The following is a 22229-nucleotide window of genomic DNA, read 5'->3' as shown; positions in this document are numbered from 1 at the left end:
TTATAGTTATTTTCATAATAGAAAAGAAAGTCAACTTGAGAGGCTGCAAGTTCTCATTACAAAAGCCCTAGAAATTATATCCTGAGGTGTTCTTAAGCTGAGCTGGTTTTTATGTGAGACTTTTTGGAGTGTCATAGTTATTTAAGTTCAGAAATATCTATCAGTATTGCATCCTTATATTCTGTTTACATCTCTGACATATTGCAAGAAGTACTGATTTGGAATTGTGGACTGTTGGTATTCTGGGTGCTCCCTGTATTCTCTTTGATAAATGTTGCTTTCAGTTGCTTGACTGTTAATGTTGCAAATCCTTAAGGAGTTGACTTTTTTTTTAATTCAGGTATTGGTTATGCTCTATTTGGCTTAAATTGTCATTGTCCCCAAAAGGCAGTGTAGCTTTTTAGTTCAGATTCCTCTTTAATATCCTCAGTGACCTTTATAGGCGTCGGTTTGAAATCATACAACTTTGCCAAGTGTTTTATATCATTTGTTTTTCCTTGAGGGTATAATCAGACTCTACAAGGTGATGATGTTGGTAGATGACCTTCAAGCATTGAGAAAATGTATTTTAAGGCCATCTTTTTTAGGTTATCAGTTTTTTTGTTTTGTTTTGTTTCTTAAGGTTATCAGTATCCTTAATGAGGACCATATAAAGGTGAAACAACACTGTGATATTTAGTTCTGCTTCTCTTTGTTAGCATTAGTGAGCTATCAAATACAGTTTTTGAAATTTTTCCTTATTTTTCCAGATGGAGAAAACGTAATAGTTAGTACTTTTTTTTTTATTGAATGCAGGTAAACCACTGGACACAGACTATTATTTAACTGTCTAAATTCTTCTGATTCTCCTGAAGATTATATTAATGGGTGAATCCCATTCTCCACCTAGAAAGAGCAGCAAATTTGTTACATACAAGGATGCTATAGGGCATTTGTGGTTAATTCTTTCAGGGAACCTGTTGAGAAATGCTGATCTGGGCTGTGGTCTGTTTAAGGCTCAAGAACTAAGGATGATTTAAAAAAAAAAAAAAAGGAACAGAGACTGTATATGGCCTGCAACAACTAAAATATTTACTACCATCTGGTCTTTTTATAGAGAAGGTTTGTTTACTGTTCTCTAAGAAGATAATACTTAAATTTGAACGCCAGCTTCTCTCTCTCTCTCTTTTTTAGCTCTTTGTCCTCAGTATGTGACTCTATAAATGGGGGATAGTAATAGTACTTATCTCAGAGTTGTGAAGAGTGTGTAAAATAATGTCAAGTTTTAGAATACAGCTTAATTGAATGTTAGCTGCTATTATTAGAGTACTTAACATGAAATATAAAATGGCATGTATATGTTGTTTCCTAATATGGCGTATAGCAGTTATCAAATTCATTCTTTTTTGTTGTTGTTAAAGATTTTATTTATTTGACAGACAGAGATCAGAAATAGGCAGAGAGGCAGGATGGGGGCGGCGGGGAAGCAGGCTCCCTGCTGAGCAGAAAGCCTGATTCGGGGCTCCATCCCAGGACCCTGGGATCATGACCTGAGCAGAAGGCAGAGGCTTTAACCCACTGAACCACCCAGGCACCCCTCAAATTCATTCTTATGTTGCAATATGAAGCAGTAGTATTTCAGTTGAGAATATTAGCCAGTATTTGTGGTGCCATGATATTTTACAGATTCTTACATAGGAATGTTCTCTTAAAAACTATCTAATCTGTTACATATTAAATGTTACCACATTTTGGTGTTTGGTAATTCAGTCTTTTTCAAGGTAGTGTGTGTCTCTTTGGAGACACTTTGGAGTGAGACTCCATTGAGACTCTTTGGAGTACAATAATGTACTGACCTCTCTCTTCCTTTTGAGTTTTGATGCCTTAAAGAAGCAGTTTTCAAACTTTCTGGTCATGAGATCCCTTAACACTTAAAATCCTTTAAAACTTACTGAGCTTTTCAAAGAGTTACTGTATTAATAATTTATTTTAAAATAACAGCAAACAGCCCATTACATGTTAAGCAGCATTTTAGTGAAAATCATTGTTTTTATATTTTACAGATTTCTTTAACATCTGGGTTAATAGAAGATAGCTGTCTCAGTATACCTACTTTTTCGTTCAGCTGTTGCATAATATTATTTTGTTTGAAGTATATGAAGAAAATCCAGCCTCATATATAGAAAGATTGTTGGAAAGGGGAAAACATTTTATTTTATTTTTTTTTTTTTAAAGATTTTATTTATTTATTTGTCAGAGAGAGAGAGGGAGAGAGAGCGAGCACAGGCAGACAGAATGGCAGGTAGAGGCAGAGGCAGAAGCAGGCTCCCTGACGAGCAAGGAGCCCGATGTGGGACTCGATCCCAGGACGCTGGGATCATGACCTGAGCCGAAGGCAGCTGCTTAACCAACTGAGCCACCCAGGCGTCCCGGGGAAAACATTTTAATAGTCTCTCAAATGTGGATATTTTTCATGGATTAACACCAAAACTTGGTAACTGGTGTGTGTTGTTTAATATGAGTTTAATTAATAAACTTCATTTTTTAGAGTAGTTTTGGATTCACAGCAAAATTGAGCAGGGAAATTACAGCGTTCCCATATAAGCATAACCGCCCTACTATCCACACCATGGCACCACGGTGGTACCTTTATTACATGGATGAACCTACATTGATCCATCATTATCACTCAAAGTCCATGGTTTACATTGTGGTTCACTCTTGGTGTTGTACATTCTATGGGTTTGACACAGGTCTCCACCATTGTAGTGACATACAGAATTGTTTCACTGCTTTAAGATCTTCTGTGCTGTGATTGTTCATTCCTCCTTCCCTTTCCACAATCCCTGGCTGTACATTTTACATTCCTCTTAGCAATGAATGATTTGCTCCACAGCCTCCACAGCATTCTGTGTTAGTGGTCCTGACTTTGGCCCTTTTAATAGGTGTGTAGTGGTATCTTGTTTTAATTTGCAGTTCTCTAATGACATTGTGATGTTGAACATCTTTTCATATGCATTCTTGTTATCTGTATTTTTTCATATGCTTACTTCCATCCATATTTTTTCTTTGCTGGGGTGTCCAGGTCTTTTGTCCATTTTTAAATCCGGTGTCTCATTTTCTAATTGTTGAGTCTTAGAAGTTCTTTGCATATTTTGCATAAGTCCTTTATCAGATGTGTTTTTAAATTTTAAAACAGTGGTATATGTAGTTCACATATAAAGTAGTAGAATACATATATATATATACTATGATTATTTCGTTTGTAATAACTTTTAAAAACAATCATAACATTTTAAGTTCTTGGGGCTTTCATCCTTCTGTTTACTGTCTGCTTATTCTTTTGATAAATTATTTTCTCTGATTTTATGTTTGTTTTTTTTTTCATTGTGGGTGGGCTTATGTTTGATTCATCCCCCCCCCCCCCGCCAAGAATCTTGTGTGGGCAGATCCTGAGAACTTTTCTCTAGGGAAGGTCTGCCTGCATTTCTTTCTGCTAACTGCCCCCCCTCACCCCAAACCCCTTTCAGTAACCTAGAGAACCAGTTTTATGTTAATTTTATAATTAGGGGATTCCTAGATAATTCAGACAGTGCAGTGGTTCTCAAAGTGTGGTCCAGAGACTCCTGGGGGGTCCTCAGGTCCGAGTATTTTCATAATAATACTGAGATGTTATTTGCCTTTTAATTCTTTTCTCTCTCTCTAGTGGAGTTTTCCAGGGGTTATCAAAGATGGTATCATTACTCTGATAGGTAAGAGTATGAGCCTTGTCTGTTGTTCTTGGAGTTTTAAATTTTTGTTTTAATTTGTTTTTATTTCAAGTAAACTCTGTACCCAGTGTGGGGCTTGAACTCACAGCTCTTGAGATCAAGAGTTGCGCGTCCTCAATGATTTTTGACTATAGAGTGAGCCTGGAACGAAAATGTTTGAAAACTGCTGAAGTAGTGTGTTTGAATTCCAACCTATGCAAGTCACAAGCATGGTATTGTTTCTCTAGGGAGATTCCCTTATAGTTTCTCTACGTAGGAGGAGAAGATCCCTGAGCACTATTTGCAGAGATTCTGATTCAGTAGGTCTGGTTTGGGATCTAAGGAATTTTATTTCTACGGAACAAGTTTTTCAGATGTTGACATGGACCACACTTTGAGTAGCAGTGCTTTAGCGTCCTCAGTTTCAACTCACTTTCCTTAAGGCCTCTCTTCTCTTGTCCCTGCATCAATGTTAAAACCCAAGTTACCCATACTTAATCATCATCACCTATTCTGTGTGTCAGCACATTCAGCTCTGTCTTCCAGATTCTCATTCATTTTTAGCACTTAAGGACTTTCTTGCCAACCTTTTGAGCTTAGCTATGCATTGAGAGAGGATGTTTATGTTTTGAGAGCAAGAGAAAGAAAGGGGAATATAGTCCTTATACAGATTTTATTCATTATAAATAAAGTATTCATGTATTTTATCTAGGAGTTTATAATAGGACTTTTAAATTATTTTGACATGTTTCCCGGAATATTTTGGTCCTATCTATAGATCTATCACTGAGCAACTAGAAGTTTCCTATAGATCTTTATAGGCCTTTGGGGGAAACTTTCTTAAATACTGCCTTGTTTAAGGATGTGAAATGCTTTAGAGTTACTTAGAATATCATTTTTCATTTGAATATCCATATAGTTATGTAAAGCTTTCCAAATTGGACTCAGTGTGTTTTGAGCTTAGTATATAATTATAAATCTTTCTAAAATTACGTTTTTTTAAAAGATTTTATTTATTTATTTGACAGAGAGATCACAAGTAGGCAGAGAGGCAGGCAGAGAGAGGAAGGGAAGCAGGCTCCCTTCTGAGCAGAGAGCGTGATGTGGGACTTGATCCCAGGACCCTGGGATCATGACTTGAGCCGAAAGCAGAGGCTTTAACCCACTGAGCCACCCAGGTGCTTTAAAATTATATTTTTAATAGTTTATTGACTGGTCATTTGTTTCTCTTTTAGCATTAGAATGTTAAGTGTTTCTTAAAAGGCATTCAAGTTGAGAATTTGGCTTGATTGGGTTCTATTTACACTTGCACTTTGTGGTATTTTTAAAGTTTATTCTGTATTTTTGTCAAAAGGAATGCCTCATTAAAATATTTCTTGATATTATATGTTCCTCTTAATGATTTTAAAGACTGTCATATATTGTTTTAGTCCTTTGTATTTGCTCTTCTTGAACTATATGCATACATAATTTCAAGAATGAATTTATCACTATGTAGTAAGGATACTATTTAATGTAGAATAGTTTTCCCAAAGACATCCAGGAGTTTTGGTGTGCTCTTTTAACTATAATAACACAGTTATTTTTAGTAAATATAGATTCAGAGAAGATTATACAATGATACCTAGTACTCACTGATTACCCAGGGTCAATCATTGTGTAAGTAAACATACTTTGGGTTTTTTTCTTTAAAATGTTTTAATTTGCACTTACTCAAAGTACTAGTTTCTTTTCACAGCTTTTACTGCTTTTCTGCAGAGATTTTACTGGTCTGTTTATCTAGTCTTGGGTACCATTTGTAAACTGTCCATTCTGCATCTCTGTGAACATTTGTAATAATTAGACTAAATGCTGAATTATGCTACTGCTTACACTTCTCTAGTCAAAAGTGCCCATTTGTTTCCAATTTTTAAACCAGTCCTTTAGCCAAATCACCTTATATTTTTTCTTCAGCATACTGAGAACTAAAGAAATGTTACAGTATTCTGAAACTACAACTGTTACTCCAACTATAATAAATAGGGCAAGAAAACTGTGCAAAGATGGATTGATTTGATCATTGCAATTCTCAAAGTGTGACCCCCTCTGCCACCAATGGTTCCTGAGACTTTCTGAGATCTGCTTGGTCAAAACTATTTGCATACTTAACACTAAGATGTTATTTGCCCTTTACACTGTATTGATATCTGTACTTAATTCAGGAGTATAGTGGCTAAACTGCTGGTGCACAGATCAAGTTAGTGACACCAAACTATTATAGTAGTCTCTGTAGTTTTTCACTGTCACACACAAAGTAAAGAAAAAAGTGCCCTTGATGAGGCCATGAGAAATGCTGCTTTTACTAAGTCTTCTCCCCAAGTACATGTTTTGGTAGTGCTGTGTGTGATGAAAGAGCAAGTATGCATAAAGCACTTACATGACTCAGTTGTAAGCTGAACTCTAGATACTTTTATCATGGAACACAACTTTGAGGAATGTCTGACTGTGGTTTTTCAGACTTCAGTATTTGACAGACATTTTCTCAAAAATGAAGTGAGCCTGTCACATCAAGGAAAAAAATTTAACAGTATTTGTTGCTAGTGATAACATTCCAGATTTCAAGAGAAAATTTGGAATATTAGAATATGTTTTATCCTCCACCATGAGGCTGACAACTTCACTTAAAAAAAAAAAAAACCTTTCTGTTGAGATTGGTGGTGATGCTAAGAAACATTTTTTGTGAGATATTGTACAATGAAATATGTCATTTGGAAGATCCCACATAACTCAGTGAATTAATACTTTCCAGATGGTCAGTACCTGATGTTTAAAAATCAAGCATTGGTTAAAGATCCTTTCCAGGGTGCCTGGGCGGCTCGTGGGTTAAAGCCTCTGCCTTCAGCTCGGGTCATGATCCCAGGGTCCTGGGTTCGAGCCCTACATCGGGCTCTCTGCTCAGCAGGGAGCCTGCCTCCTCCTCTCTCTCTGCCTGCCTCTCTGCCTACTTGTGATCTCTATCTGTCAAATAAATAAATAAAATCTTTAAAAAAAAAATCCTTTCCACATGCAAAACAGACCAGTGTATTTTTTGTAACACAATTTTATTTTCAGATTATCAGGTAGAAAACTTGACATTTTTGTGTACAGTTCTGGGAATTGTACTACGTGTGTAAATTTGCATAGGCACCACCTCAGTCAAGATACGGAATAGTTCTATTACCCCAAACAGCTCCCTTGTGCTCTTCTGTTGTAATCACCCCTCCCCAAACCTCTGGCAACTCTCATCTGTTCTTCACTATAGTTTTGTCTTTTTGAGAATGTCATAGAAATGGAATCATAGAATTATACCATTTGAGACTGGCTTCACTAACTCACCATAATGCTGTGAAAGTCATCCAGGTTGCATGAATTTTCATTTTTTGGAAAGATTTTATTTATTTATTTGACAGAGAGCGCACATGCATAAGCAGTGGGGAGAGGCAGAGGGAGAGGGAGAAGCAAGGCTCCCTGCTGAGCAAGGAGCCCTATGAGGGGCTCAATCGCAGCACCCTGGGAACATGACCTGAGCTGAAGGCAGACACTGAACTGAGCAATCCAGGGATCCCTCATTTTTAAAAAATTACAGTAGAATTTGTCATACATACAATGAAATATTAGTCATCAAAAAAATGAAATCTTATATTTGTAATGACATGGATAGAACTAGAGGGTATTATGCTAAGCAAACGAAGTCAAACAGAGAAAGACAATTATCATACGATTTTACTCACATGCGGAATTTAAGAAACAAAATAGAGGATCATAGGGAAAGGGAGGGAAAAATAAAATAAGATGAAATTAGAGAGGGAGATAAACCGCAACAGACTCTTAACTACAGGAAACAAACTGAGGGTTGTTGGAGGGGGGATGGGTGGAGGATGAGGAGGGGTAATAACTAAGTGATGGACATTAAGGAGGGTACTTGATGCAATGAGCACTGGCTATTATATGACTGATGAATCACTTACCTCTGCCTCTGAAACTAATAGTAGACTATGTTAATTGAATTTAAAATAAAAGTAAACAGTCATATAAGGCCTTTTGTGTCTGGCTTCTTTAATTTAGCATTATATTTTGAGATTCCATGTTATAGTACGTTATCAGTATTTCATTCCTATATTAGCACAGGTTGCCATAACAAAGCTTTGGATGGCTTAAACAGATACTGACCTTCTTATAATTCTGGAGGCTGGAAGCCCCAGATCAGTGTTCAGCAGGGTCATTTCTGATGTGTACTTTTTTCCTGCCTTGAGATGCCCATCTTTTCACTGTGTCTTCACATGGCCTTTCCACTGTGCTGGAGTGTGAAGGAGTGGGTAGCTCTCTCTGCTGTCTCTTTTTATTAGACACTAATCCTATTGGATCAGGCCCCTTTCTCTTAAAACCTCAATTAACCTTAATTAAATTATACATTTATATTGGCAGTTAGAACTTGCAGCGTATGAATGGAGGGGACAAACATTCTGGCCATAATAATTCCCTTTTTTCGCCGAATATTATTCCGTTGTATCCTTATGCCCCATTTTGTATGATCATTCACCAGCTGATGACATTTGGGTATTTCTGCTTTTTGGCTCTTATGAGTAATGCATGTCTGAACATTCGTGTACAGATTTTTGAACACCTGTTTTCATTCTCTTAGATTTGTGCTTGGGAGTGGAATTGTTAGGAGACATGATAATTCTCTTTTAACTTTTTGGGGAACCACCAGACTCTTTTCCACAGCATCTGCACTATTTTGCATTCCTATCAAGTGTGTAAGAATCCAGTTTCTCCATATCTTCACCAGCGCTTCTTACTTTTCCTTTTTTTGTTTTTTAAATAACTATCCTAGTGAGTATGAAGTGGTATCTCGTTTTGATTTGCATTTCCTTAGTGACTAATGATATTGAGCATCATTTCCTGTACTTGTTGGCCATTTGTAAATCTTCTTTGGGGAAACATGAATTCAAGTCCTTTGCCTATTTCTAAATTGGGTTATTTGGAGGTTTTGTTTTGTTTTGTTTTTTTAAGATTTTATTTGTTTATTTATTTATTTGTCCGAGAGAGAGAGAGAGAGAGAGAGAGCGCGCGCGCGTGCGCGCGCGTACGGAAGTGAGCGTGCGTGCGCTCACAAGTAGGCAGAGTGTCAGGCAGAGGTGGAGAGAGAAGCAGGCTCCCTGCTGAGCAAGGAGCCGGATGTATGGGACTCGATCCCAGGACCCTGGTGTCAGGACCTGAGCCGAAGGCAGCGGCTTAACCAACCGAGCCACCCAGGCGTCCTGGGTTATTTGGAGTTTTGTTGAGTTTTAAGAATTCTTCACATATTCTACATATTAGACCCTTATTAAAAATATGATTTCGGGCGCCTGGGTGGCTCAGTGGGTTAGGCCTCTGCTAACAGCTCAGGTCATGATCTCAGGGTCCTGAGATCGAGTCCCGCATCGGGCTCTCTGCTCAGCGGGGAGCCTGCTTCCTCCTCCCTCTCTCTCTCTCTCTCTCTCTCTCTGCCTACTTGTGATCTCTCTCTGTCAAATAAATAAATAAAATCTTTAAAAAAAAAATATGATTTCAAAAATTTTCTCCTACTTTGTGGGTTTTTTCACTTCATAATATTCTTTGAGTAGAAGCTTTTAATTTTAATGAAGTTTAAAATTTTGAAATTTTTGTTGGTTGTGCTTTTGATGTCCTGTAAGAATCCATTGCTACATCCATAGTCACATAGATTTACCCCTATGTTTTTCCTTAGAATTTTATCATTTTCTCTCTTGTATTTAGATCTTTGGTACTTTTCGAGTTTTTAATGTATGGTATGAGGTAAGAGTCCCAACTTCATACTTTTGCACGTGGCTGTCAGTAGTCCCTGCATTGTTTGTTGAAAAGGCGATTCTTTCCCCCACTGAATAGTCCTAACATCCTTGTCAGAAATCAATTGACCATTGATAGGTGGTTTATATCTGGACACTGAGTTCTGTTCTGTTGGTCTATATGTCTATTTCTGTGCCAACACAGTGGCTTTGTAATAATTTTTGAAATCAGGATATGTGAATCCTCCAACTTTGTTTTCATTTTTTTTTCAGCTGTCTTCAGAACCAGACTGTTTTGGCTCTTTGGGCTCCCTTGCACTTCCATTTGAATTTCAGGATCAGCCTGTCAGTTTCGTAAAAAACATAAGATAGATAATGCATTAAATCTATAGATCAGTTTTGTAGGGTGTGTGGGGGGGTGTATTGCCATCTAAACAATATTAGGTTTTCAAATCCAAGAACATGGGATATCTTTCCATTGATTTAGGTCGTTTCTTCCAACATTTCATGTTTTGTAGTTTTTAATGTGCAAGTCTTTCACCTCCTTGGTTAAATTTATTTCTAAGTATTTTATTCTTTTTAATACTCTTTCCTTAATTTCAGATTGTTCATTGTTAGTGTGTAGAAATACAACTGATTTTTGGATGTTTCTCATGTATCCTGCAAATTTACTGAACTTGTTTATTAGGTCTAGTATAGTTTTTGTGTGGATTCTTTAGGATTTTCTGTGTGTAAGATCCTGTCTGTGAAAAGAGATATTACTTCTTCCTTTCAATTTGGATGCCTTTTATTTACCTAATTGCCTGGCTAGAACTTCCAAAAGTGTTGAGGGAAGTGGCAAGAAGGAACATCCTTGTCTTGTTCTTCATCTTAATGAGAAGCTTTTCAGTCTTTTACCATTAAGTATGTTCATTGTGAGTTTTTCATAGATGCCCTTTATCAGGTTGTGAAAGCTCCATTGAGTGTTAGCATGAAAGTGTGTTTGAATTTGTCAAATGTTTTTTTCTGTGTCAATTGAGGTGATCATGTTATTTATCCCCCCTTCACTCTGTTACTATGGTGATTGATTTTTTAAAAATCGATTGAGCCACCATGCATTCCTGGGATAAATCCATGGTGTATAGTCCTTAATACGCTGCTGAGTTTGGTTTGCTAGTGTTTTGTTGAGGATTCTTAGATCTATGTTCATGAGAGATTGTGGTCTGTAGTTTTCTTGTGAAGTCTTTTTCTATGGTATCAGGGAAGTACCAGCTTTATGCAGTGAATTAGGAAGTATTCTTTTTTCTTCCATTTTTTGAAGAGTGAAGAGCATTGGAATTAATTCTTCTTTAAATATTTGGGAGAATTTATCATTGAAGCCATATGGGTCTTGGCCTTTCTTTGTCAAGGTTTTGGGGTTTTGTTTTGTTTTGTTTTGTTTTGTTTTTGCTGTTTTAATCTAATTATAGATTTACCAGATTTTTTATTTCTTCTTGAGTCATCTTTGGTAGTTTGTAGGAATTTGTCCATTTTATCTGTGTTATCTATTTGTTGGCATACAGTTTTTCATAGTATTGTCTTATGATTTTTTTTTTTTTTTTAATTTCTGTAAAGTCAGTAGTGGTATCCCTACTTTTGTTCCAGGTTTTAGTAAATCGAGTCTTCTCTCTTCTATTTCTTGGTCACTCTAACGGTTTGTCAGTATTGTTAATCTTTACAAAGAAGTTTTGGTTTCACTGATTTTTTTCTTTTCTTTTTAAAACCTCTGCCTTTTATTATTGCCTTCTGCTTGCTTTGTATTTAGTTTCTTCATCTTTTTCTAGTTCCTTAAACTGTAAGGTTATTGATTTTTGATAATTCTTTTTTAATATAGATGTTCACAGTTGTAGATTTCCTTCAGTACTGCTTTTGCAGCATCCATATGTTTTGGTATGTTTTGGCTATTTTTAGTTCTTTTCAGTGTATTTTCCAGTTTCCATTGTGATTACTTTTTTTGACTCCTTGATTAAGAATGTGTTGTTTAATTTCCACATACTTGTGAAATTTCCAATTTCCCCATCCTTTCTAATTGCATTGCATTATTGCTGAAGAAGTTACTTTCTATGATTTTCAACTTTTTAAATTTATCGATAATTGTTTTTGGCGACCTAACATATGGCCTACCATGGAGAATGTCCCATGTGCACTTGAGACAAATGTATATTCTGCTTTTTTGGGGTGCAGTGTTCTTTGTATGTCTTTTAGGTCTAGTTGATTCATGGTGTTAAGTCCTCTTTCCTTTGTATCTTTTACCTAATTGTTTGATCAAGTGAGGTGCTGAAGTTTACAATTACTGTTGAGCTGTTTCTCCCTTCAGTTCTGTTGTTTTTTTGCTTCGTATATTCTGAGACTCTCTTAGGTGCATTTGTGTTTTTAATTGTCAAATCTTGATAGATGACTCTTTCATCATGTGTCTGTCTGTTGTAACAAGTTTTAACATGTATTTTGTCTGATATCAGTGTATACACTCTTATTTCTCTTTCAGTTGCTATTTTTATGTATTTTCTTTTCTTTCACTTTCAGCCTTTGTCCTCAGAGCTAAAGTGAGTCTCATGTAGACAGCATTTAGTTGGATCATGTTTCTTTTATCCATTCTGTCCATCTCTGGCTTTTAATTGGAGAGTTTAACCCAACCATTTACATTTAATGTAATTACTGTTAAGGATCTTTGTCGTTTTGCTGTTTGCTTTCTACATGTCATATATCAGTTTGTTCTTAAAGCCCTGCATTTTTACCTTCTTTTGTGTTATATAAGTATTTTCTAGTGTAACATTTTAATTCCCTTTTTATTTATTTTTTTAATGTACAGTTTTATAGTGATTTTCTTAGTGCTTGCCCTGAGGATATATAATTAACATCTTAATTTATAAAATTCTATTTCAGATTAATAACAACTTAGTTACAATAGTATACAAAATATTTTCCCCCTTTGTGGTTCTGTTCCTTTATTCTGTTGTTGTCTTAAATTACATTTTTGTATATTATATGCCCTTTAACATAAATTGTTTTTTCCAAAGGAAAAAGAGTTAATATATAAGATTCAGGATTCACATCATGACAAATCATAATATTGAATACACTTCTCTCTCCTTTTTTTTTTTTTTTTTAATATTTTATGTATTTGTCAGAGAGAGAGTGAACAAGCAGGGGGAGTGGCCAGCAGAGGGAGAAGCAGTCCCCCCGCCACCAGGCAAGGAGCCTGATGTGGGACTCCATCCCAGGACCTTTGGATCATGACCAGAGCTGAAGTAGACTCTTAACTGACTGGACTACCCAGGTGTCCTTTGAATACCCTTCTCTTGATAAAAGTTCAACTTTTGCATTCTTTTTTTCTGTTTAACTTATCTGCCATCTTTTTTCTTATGCTTTGCTATTACTTTCACCCCGCCTCTTCCTGTCTGTGGTTACAGTGACAGATTCCCTCCCTTTTCCCAGTAGTTTAGAAAGTCTACTCATACATAGGCTATGATGATTAATATTTTTTTTTTAAGATTTTAGTTATTATTTGAGAGAGAGAGGGAGAGAGCATGAGTGGAGAAAGATCAGTGGGGGAAGCGGACTCCCTGTCAAGCAGGGAGCCAGATGTGGGACTCGATCCTGGGACTCCAGGATCATGACCTGAGCCAAAGGCAGTTGCTTAACCAACTGAGCCACCCAGGCACCCGGTTAACATTAATTTTAATACCCTCTTTAACTTCACCACCATCTAAGTAGTATCTGTAACCTTCCTTTCCCCCACTTCCCAAGTACAATTAGCTGCCCATCCTCCTGGGTAGAAATGTGGCATTTTATTTTCCAGCTTTCCTTGTTGATTTTCACACCCCCAACATCAACTTACTGTTACATGTAGTCTTTTAAATCAGAAGGAAAAGAACAGGAATTACCAAACACAACCTCCTTCCTCAAACACTTCATAATACAGTGCTTCCATTATAGTTTCAGATACTATTTCAGACAGTTTGAAAATATTGAATTACCTTAAGTTTTTTAAAAAGATTTTATTTATTTGGCAGAGATCACAAGTAGACAGGCAGGTAGAGGTGGAGGAGGGGAAGCAGGCACCTTGCTGAGCAGTTAGCTTGATGCGGGGTTCCATCCCAGGACCCTGAGATCATTGCCTGGGCCAAAGGCAGAGGCTTAACCAACTGAGCCATGCCGGTGCCCCAGAATTACCTTAATTTTTAAAGATCAATACAATTTTATAGCCAAGGAAAGTGAGGAATAAATAAGACAGTTTACCTAAGACTATAGAACTGTTAAAAGGCAAAGTCAGAAATTTGAACCTAGGTTATTTGGCGCCACAGTCCTTGCTGTTAATCACTAGTCTGTTACTCCCTAAGTACTAGTGTTCATTCTATTACATTATAACACTAAGTATAGAATTCAGTTGGATACATAAAACATGCATTCATGTTGAAAATTCAGGACAGATAAAGTGAAGGTTTGGGGAGTCAATTGAAAGGAAAGATAACAGTTGGGAAGAGCTTTTGATCTGTGGCCTTGAAGACAAAGCAGGATCAAGACTATTGAGATTTGAGAGAAGGCTTTTTAGATGAAGGAATGGGGTGAGGGAGAGGAATTAAGACAAGCAAAAGCAAGTTGATTCAAGAAACAGAACAGTTGAGTGTGCTTGAAGGAAATTGGGAGAGAGTGTTGAGGAATGGTTCATATCTGGAATGATTTAAAAGCCACACTTCATAGTTTGAATTTTATTCTCCAGGCAGTAGGTAGTCATTGAACATTATTAAAAATTTACCTTATATGTAAATGTGTATAAAAAATCTGAAGGCTAACTCGAACTTTGGGTGTAATTTAAAATTTTCTAAAACATGTGGAAACTTATTTCAATAGGGACCAGATTAAAGTTTGATCTTTTGTACTGCCATATATCAAGGTCTCTTGGAGATGTGTTATAAAGTAGTGATTTTTTAAAACATAGATATTAGAGATATTTAAAGAAGTTTGATTATATTGAAAAAGATGTGGTTCCCTTCAAGATGATCTTGTATATGAGGTTGAGAGGTAGGATACGCATTTATTTTAATTACATGCTATATGCTAGTTCAGATCAACTGTAATATTTGTTGAGTCTTTACAACTAACTTGTTTGCCAGATGCTGGAAATAGAACCATAAATAAGACCTGGTCATATTTTCAGTCTGTTTTTTTTTTTTTTAAGATTTTATTTATTTATTTGACAGACAGAGATTATAATCAGGCAGAGAGGCAGGCAGAGAGAGAGGAGGAAGCAGGCTCCCTGCCGTGCAGAGAGCCTGATGCGGGGCTTGATCCAGGATCCTGGGATCATGACCTGAGCCGAAGGCTGAGGCTTTAACCCACTGAGCCCCCCAGGTGCCCCTTCAGTCTGTTTTTTGTCCTAATTGGTAAACATTGGAATACTTCAGTGTCTAATCCTCTTTCCTCTTTTCATTTTATCTGCCCTCATTAACCGAATGTGATCTTGTCTAGTTCTAAGACCTTAAATTCTGTCTGTACTTTAATGATTTCCAGTTTTATATCCTTGATGCCAGTGTATCCTTTTAAATTCAAACCCACCTATCCCGTTGCCTCCTGCACATACCCTCTTTGATTTCTAAAAGGCATGTCAGATTTACCATGTCCAAAACTATTTGGACTAGATTTCTCTCCGCGTAAGTTTTTTTTTCCTTTAGTACTCTCCATCTTAGAAAGTTACCTTACCATTAACCCAGTTCTCAAACCAAAAGCCCAAGTATTATCTTTAACACGGTTCCTTCCCGTTCCATATCTAGTATATCATCAAAGCAAACTGGTTTTATCTTCAAAATATACTCTTATGTCCAGCCACTCCTTTCTATCTTCATGACTCCCATACTAGTTCAAGCCACCGTCATCTCTTGCCAAAGCTGTAGTTATAATAGTCCTTTAATAATGTTCTCCTCTTGGGACGCCTGGGTGGGTCAGTCAGTTAAGCATCTGCTTTGGCTCAGGTCATGATCCCAGGGTCCTGGCATCAAGTCCTGCATTGCATCAGGCTCCTTGCTGGGTAGGGAGCCTGCTTCTTCCTCTGCCTGCCACTCCCCCTGCTTGTGTGTGCTCAGGTGCACCAGTGGTCTCCCTTTCTCCCTCTCTTTCTCACAAATGGATAAATTTAAAAAAATCTTAAAGTATGTTTTCCTCATAATCAGTTATCTGTGCATCCACCTGGGAATCTTAATATAAATCTGATCATGTTACACCTCCACCAGTACCCAAATGTAAAACTAGTTGATTTCTATTAAATTCAAAATCCTCACCATGGTCTGTAGGATCTTGCCTCTAGATTTCTGACTTCATCTCCTACTTTCTGTCTTATTCCCTTTGCTGAAACCGTATCCACTTTCTTGCTCCTTCTCAGATATACCATAGCTCATACTATATGCTGCTTTAGCACTGTTCCCTCTGCTTAGAATGTTCCTATCTTGCTTATCTCTGTGGCTTGCTCCCTCACTTCATTCAGTGCTCAAAAATGTTGGCGCTTAAAGTTTTTTCCTGACCTCTCTAAAGATTCTCCTTCCTAAGTCCCTGCCCAATATTTTTCAATGTTAACTATCAGGGTTTATCAGGGCTTAGCTGTTATCCCCTTAACTCTGCTATTTTCTTCTTCATTACTTCTTTTACTTACCCTTATCATACATCCTCATGATCCTCCTCATCATTTATATCATTTGTCTTCCTAGTCAGAATTTAAAAGTTCCATGATAGAAACTATTGTCTGTACTATTCACAGCTGCATTCCTAGTGTCTGATTCTTAGTAGACACTCAATATTTATATAGTTCACCAAGAAAAGGAGGCCCAAAAACAAGAGAAAACCTCTTTACTTCATTTAATCTAAAGAAAAAAAGGCAAAAGAAATTGCCAGTCTCCCACCTTCTATATTTTTAATGTTTGAGAAAATACGTAATAACAGAAGGTTATTATGAATTCAGTAATCCTTTTTAAGGAAATATGTATTTTGTGTACAGCAAATGGCATTTGGACAAATAGCGGCTGTATATACAAGCACATTTTTATTTAATTTACAAGCAGTGCTCATATGGATTTACTGACCTTGTAATGATGGAGTTCCTCTAAGGAATTGTGGCCCACAGATTGTGAACTCCTGGTGTAATTGACTCATTCCTAATCAACTTCAGATTTGCATTTAAATGGCTTCTTTTTAGCATAATTACTCTACCCAAGACAGTTTGATATAACAGAAAAAAATGAACCCAAACTGCTTTTGGATTTCCAAAGAATTAAATTCATCTGACCTAGCTATTTAGTACCTTTGTGCTTTTGGTTACTTAACATCTTGGAATCTCACTTATGGCATTATGTATGTAAATATAATTAGGAAATTATTTTGGTAATGTTGCAGCTACTCAATACATATTCTTTTACTATATTAATACCATTATTTTTTTAGGACCTCATCTTTCTCAATTTATTTCTGTCTTTGCTGTGATTACAGCTTTGTACAAAAAAAAAAAGAAAAAAAAAAAGTCTCTGTCATCTCTCTTCATGACCAGCAAAGCAAGCCATTAATTATGTTCTGGTTTTAGTTCATAGATACAGGGAACTTAGTTGAGCTCAAGTAGAAAAATCATCCTTTTTTCCCATCTAATATCAGTTACCCTTCCGTTTTATTTACGTTATTTAACTATTTCTTCAGGGCTTCAACATGCCAGACACAAAATGGAGTCATTCTAAAATCTCAGACCACTCAAGTGAGTATAAGAGTATAGGCATTAAGAAGAGTGTGTTTGCATTCATTCAACAAACATTGACTGCAGTTTAAGGAACAGGCTGATATTAAGAGAAACATAATAGACTCCAGTTCTTCACTCAAAATCTGGTGGATAGAATGCCAAAAAATAACTATAGAATGGTTTATAAGTTGTAATATAAGCTGCACTGATGAGGATGTTCCTAGCTTTGCCTAGGGCTTGAGGGATGAGATAAAGGAGGCCTTAAAACAAACTAGATTGAGGGTTGCAGGAGAACATTCTAGGCAGAGGACTTCCTATGCTTAAAAGGCATGGAAGCATTGACATGTATATAGTGATTGATAAATCAGTCTAACTAGAGCACAGTGTATATAAACAGAAAATGGTGTCATGGGAGATTGAAAAGGTAGTTTGAGACTAGACAGGCCCTCAGTTCTATTGGATATCATCCAGGAATTTGAAGTCTTCTCTAGTATTATTGGAAACCATCAGAGGTTTTTATGTACTTATTTTTTAATTTTTATTTTTTTTAAAGATTTTATTTATTTGACAGAGATCACAAGTAGACAGAGAGAGGCAGGCAGAGGGAGAGAGAGGAGGAAGCAGGCTCCCTGCCGAGCAGAGAGCCCGATTCGAGGCTCGATCCCAGGATCCTGGGATCATGACCCGAGCAGAAGGCAGAGGCTGTAACCCACTGAGCCACCCAGATGCCCCATCAAAGGTTTTTAAAACAGAGAAATGATGGAAGAAGTTTGGCAGCAGTGTGAAGGATGGATTGTGTTGAAAATGGTCGTATAGGGGATGCTGATATAGTAAAACTAATGAAAAGTTAGAATCCACTAGTGGGCAGTGGATTAATTCCAAAGAGCCTAAGTTTTAAATCTAGGCTCTGCCTCTTTGTAGTTATATGAAAAAATTAGCTGCTTCAATGTTTAGCTTTCTTACCTGTACTAGGTAGTAATTTACGGTGTTCCTCTGAAGATTCGTTAGAGTGGGTGTGAAGTACCTGATACAGGGCTTGCCTTATGCCAGCTAAGGACTCAATGATAACATGAACAGCATGTAATTATTAAGGTAAAAAATGAAGACCTGAATTTAGGGGTAGAAAAGAGAATAGATTTGGATGGATATTTCTGAATTAGAATGAGTAGGACTCACTGACTAGAAGAGTTGATGACTGACTTAGGGAAAGAATGAAATCAGACAGACTTATATTTGTAATCTGAATGATTTAGGGTGAAGGGTTTAGGGATGTTATTTTTCTAGTAAGGAATACAGAAGGAAACACTGAGATGAGGTAAAAGGAATGAAATTATTTTGATTTGGACTTTTCGAGGTATTTGGGATATCTTGGTGATGATGTGAATGAAGCAGGCAGTTAGAAATAAGGTCTGGGACAAGAGATAAGAGATTGGAGTTATCAGTATATGCATGATAGCAGACGTGTGTAAGTCTTAATGGCAGGGCATATATTTTAAATACATCCTCTGTTCCCACACTGCTGGGCTCTGTAATAACATTTGATTGGTTCTTGTTATTAAATGTGAGATTTAAAAAATACTCTTTAGGTTGGCTTTGTGTATAAAAGATAATGCATACTTTGATTCCTAATTTAATGTTCACTTTAAAGTTGCAAATATAAAACCTAGTTTCTTAAAATACAGATCTTACTCTAATTTTAAGCTTGTAGTAAATATTTTAGTTTAACTTTTTATTTTATTTATTTTTAAAGATTTTATTTATTTATTTGAGAGAGAGAATGAGAAGGAGCATGAGAAGAGGGAGGGAGAACCGGACTCCCTGCCCATCAGGGAGCCTGATGAGGGACTTGATCCCAGGATCATGACCTGAGCCGAAGGCAGTTGCTTAACCAACTGAGCCACCCACATGCCCTAGTTTAACTTTTTAAAAAGTTTCAATCTGTAACTATGAATTACAATTTTTATATTTTCTCTTTAGATATTTTACAAAATCTCCCTAAGTACTTAAGTAAATTTAATGAATCTAATTTATAGTTATAAACCTGATTGTTCTTAAGTTGTACAAGTATCTAAATATAGTATGCAAACTTAATAAGATTTCAGCCTAAAACCACATGTCTAAATCAGCTGTTAACTTGTACATTTTTTTTAAAGATTATATTTATTTATTTGACAGAGATCACAAGTAGGCAGAGAAGCAGGCAGAGAGAGAGGAAGGAAAGCAGGCTCCCTGCTGAGCAGAGAGCCGGATTGGAGGCTCTATCCCAGGACCCGAGATCATGACCTGAGCCAAAGGCAGAGGCTTAATCCACTGAGCCACCCAGGTGCCCCTCACTTGTACATTTTAAATTAGAATTACAAAGTTATCTCTCTAATAGGCAGCATTTTCTTTCTTTTTGTTTTTTTAACGATTTTATTACTTATTTGACAGAGGGAACACAAGTGGGGGGGAGGAGTGGGAGAGGGAGAAGCAGGCTTCCCTAGATGTGGGGCATGTTCCTAGGACCCTGGAACCATGACCTGAACTAAAGGCAGATGTTTAACTGGTTGAGCAACCCAGGTGCCCCTAGGCAGTATTTTCTTAAAACATTACAAAACATGCATACTTATTTTAACGGCTTTACTGAGAAATAATTTACACATCTTATAATTCACCCATTTTAAATGATTTTTATTGTATTTACGGAATTGTGCAGCAATCACGAACTTCAAATTTTATGTTTCCGTAACTTCAGAAAGAAATGTGGTGCAGTCATTGCTATTTTCACTCCTACCTGTAGGAAACCACTAATCTCCTTTCTGTTTGTTTGTTTGTTTGTTTTTGTTTTTAAAGATTTTATCTATTTATCTGACAGAGATCACAAGTAGGCAGAGAGGCAGGCAGAGAGAGAGGGGGAAGCAGGCTCCCCGCTGAGCAGAGAGCCCGATGCGATGCGGGGCTCGATCCCAGGACCCTGGGATCATGACCTGAGCCGAAGGCAGAGGCTTAACCCCCTGAGCCACCCAGGCGCCCCTCCTTTCTGTTTATATACATTTGTCTTTTCTGGACATTTCATATAAATGGAATCATATAGTATTGTGGTCTTTTATTTCTGGCCTTTTTCACTTAGCATAGTGTTTTGAAGTCCATTCATCCATACTATAATATTCTATTGTATGGATATATATAGTACATTGTATTTATGCTAGATTACTTCTTTAAAAAAAAAAGATTTTATTTATTGGACATAGAGAGAGACACAGTGAGAGAGGGAACACAAGCAGGGGAAGTGGGAGAGGGAGAAGGATGCTTCCGGCTGAGCAGGGAGCCCAGTGTGGGGCTCTGTGCCAGGACGCTGAGATCATGACCTGAGCCCAAGGTAGATGTTTAACAACTGAGCCACCCACATGCCCTACTAGATTACTTCTTAATACAAAATAAACGTTTAGTTCTCTAAATCCATTCTTATACTTAATACTTCGTTTAAAAAAAAACCAAACAAACAGGAAAACCTGAAAATAAATATAAGAAAAAAAATCCTGAAAAAAAGTGAACCAAGCTTCTGTCATTAATTAGAAAAAGAACAACAGAATAAACCCATAAAGATAATGAAACTTAGAGTGCAAATTAATGAACCAGAAAGCAAAGATAGGATAGAGAAGATAAAAAAAGTCAGAGGTGGGCAATGGGGAATAAGAAAATAATTTGATAAGATTGAGTAAGGAATAAAAGACACAAATAATATTACAAAAATGAAGGCTAACTAGAGATAACGTAAAAGATTTAAAAAGTTAAGAGATTTATAGCATTATTTGCAATAGCAGAAGTTGAAAGCATCCTAAGTGTCCATAGATGGATGAACAGGTTAAGAAAATACATAATTTGTGTATCAGTGAAATATTATGCAGCCTTAAAAGGGAAGGAAATCCTGTCTCATGGTACAGTATCCACAAACCTTGAAGACCTTATACTACGTGAAACAAGCCAGTCACAAAACAACAAATACTGTGAGATCTACTTCAGAGGTACACAGAGTAGTTGCATTTCACAGAAATAGAAAATAGAATGGTGGTTGGCAGGGCTGGGGTAGAGGGAATAGGGAGTAATTGTTTAATAGTGTTTCAGTTTTGCAAATGCAAAAAGTTCTACAGATGGATGATGTAAAAACTATAAATATATTTAGTGGTACACTTAATGGCTACAGTGGTTAATTTTATATTATGTATATTTTACAAGTACAAAAACGATGAAGGAGAATACTATCAAAAATCTTTGCCAGTAATTTTGAAATTAGAGAGAAATGTAATTTTCCAAAACCAACTCAAGAAGGAAATGCAAAGCTTGAATGGTTCTGTAACTATTAAATAAATTTTATAGAGCTCTTCTTTCAAAACACCTTGATGGTTTTAGATGTGGGTGCAGCTCAGCTTTTAAGGAACAGAGTGTCTGTCACCTCTTCCAAAAAATAGAAAAAGAGTGTATCTCAGTTCTTTCTGTGAAGTCAGATACCAAGCACAAATAGAGATATTATGAGAAAAATTAGTGGTCCATTTTACTTATGAAACAGATTACCCTTGGGGTGCCTGGGTGGCTCAGTGATTAAGCGTCCGACTCTTGATTTCTGCTCAGGTCCTGATCTTAGGGTCGTGGGATCGAGCCCCGCATTAGGCTCCTCGCTCAGTAGGAGTCTGCTGGAGCTTCCTTTCCCCAAGCCTCATGCACTCATTCGTGCTCTCTCTCTCCCCCAAATAAATCTTTAAAAAAAAAAAAACAAAAAAACACAAACTCTTCTAGTAATAATAAAAATTCATCATTATTTTGTTTTATGCTTTTATCCTTGAATTCTTCTTTGTCGATATTGTTATTGCCAACTAATTTACTGCTTTCTTTTTTCTTATGTTTTTCTCTTTGCCTGCCTCTTCAGTTTCAACATTTCTTTGTCATTTTAAGGTCATTATAAACTGCATATTGCTATACCCTATGTGACAA

At 36.7% G+C, this 22229-nt stretch overlaps 1 protein-coding gene across 7 annotated transcripts in view; it reads left to right on the top strand.

Annotated features, from left to right (window-relative positions):
- Window positions 1-22229, top strand: part of LCOR (ligand dependent nuclear receptor corepressor) — a 134833-nt gene that overhangs the window by 35591 nt on the left and 77013 nt on the right. The window contains exon 1 of one of the 7 annotated variants that reach the window (XM_032883266.1): window positions 3702-3731. The exons of the other annotated variants lie outside the window; for them this stretch is intronic. The gene's annotated coding sequence lies outside the window, so the exon portion shown is untranslated. Of the gene's footprint in view, window positions 1-3701; window positions 3732-22229 lie in introns of those variants that run through there. 7 annotated transcript variants of the gene reach the window in all.

The sequence above is a fragment of the Lontra canadensis genome, unplaced genomic scaffold (assembly GCF_010015895.1).
Source record: "Lontra canadensis isolate GAN:19392208 unplaced genomic scaffold, GSC_riverotter_1.0 scaffold3, whole genome shotgun sequence".
In the NCBI taxonomy this organism is placed as follows: domain Eukaryota; kingdom Metazoa; phylum Chordata; class Mammalia; order Carnivora; family Mustelidae; genus Lontra; species Lontra canadensis.
Note: the sequence above shows the minus strand (reverse complement) of the source record. Positions and strands in the feature narration are given on the sequence as shown.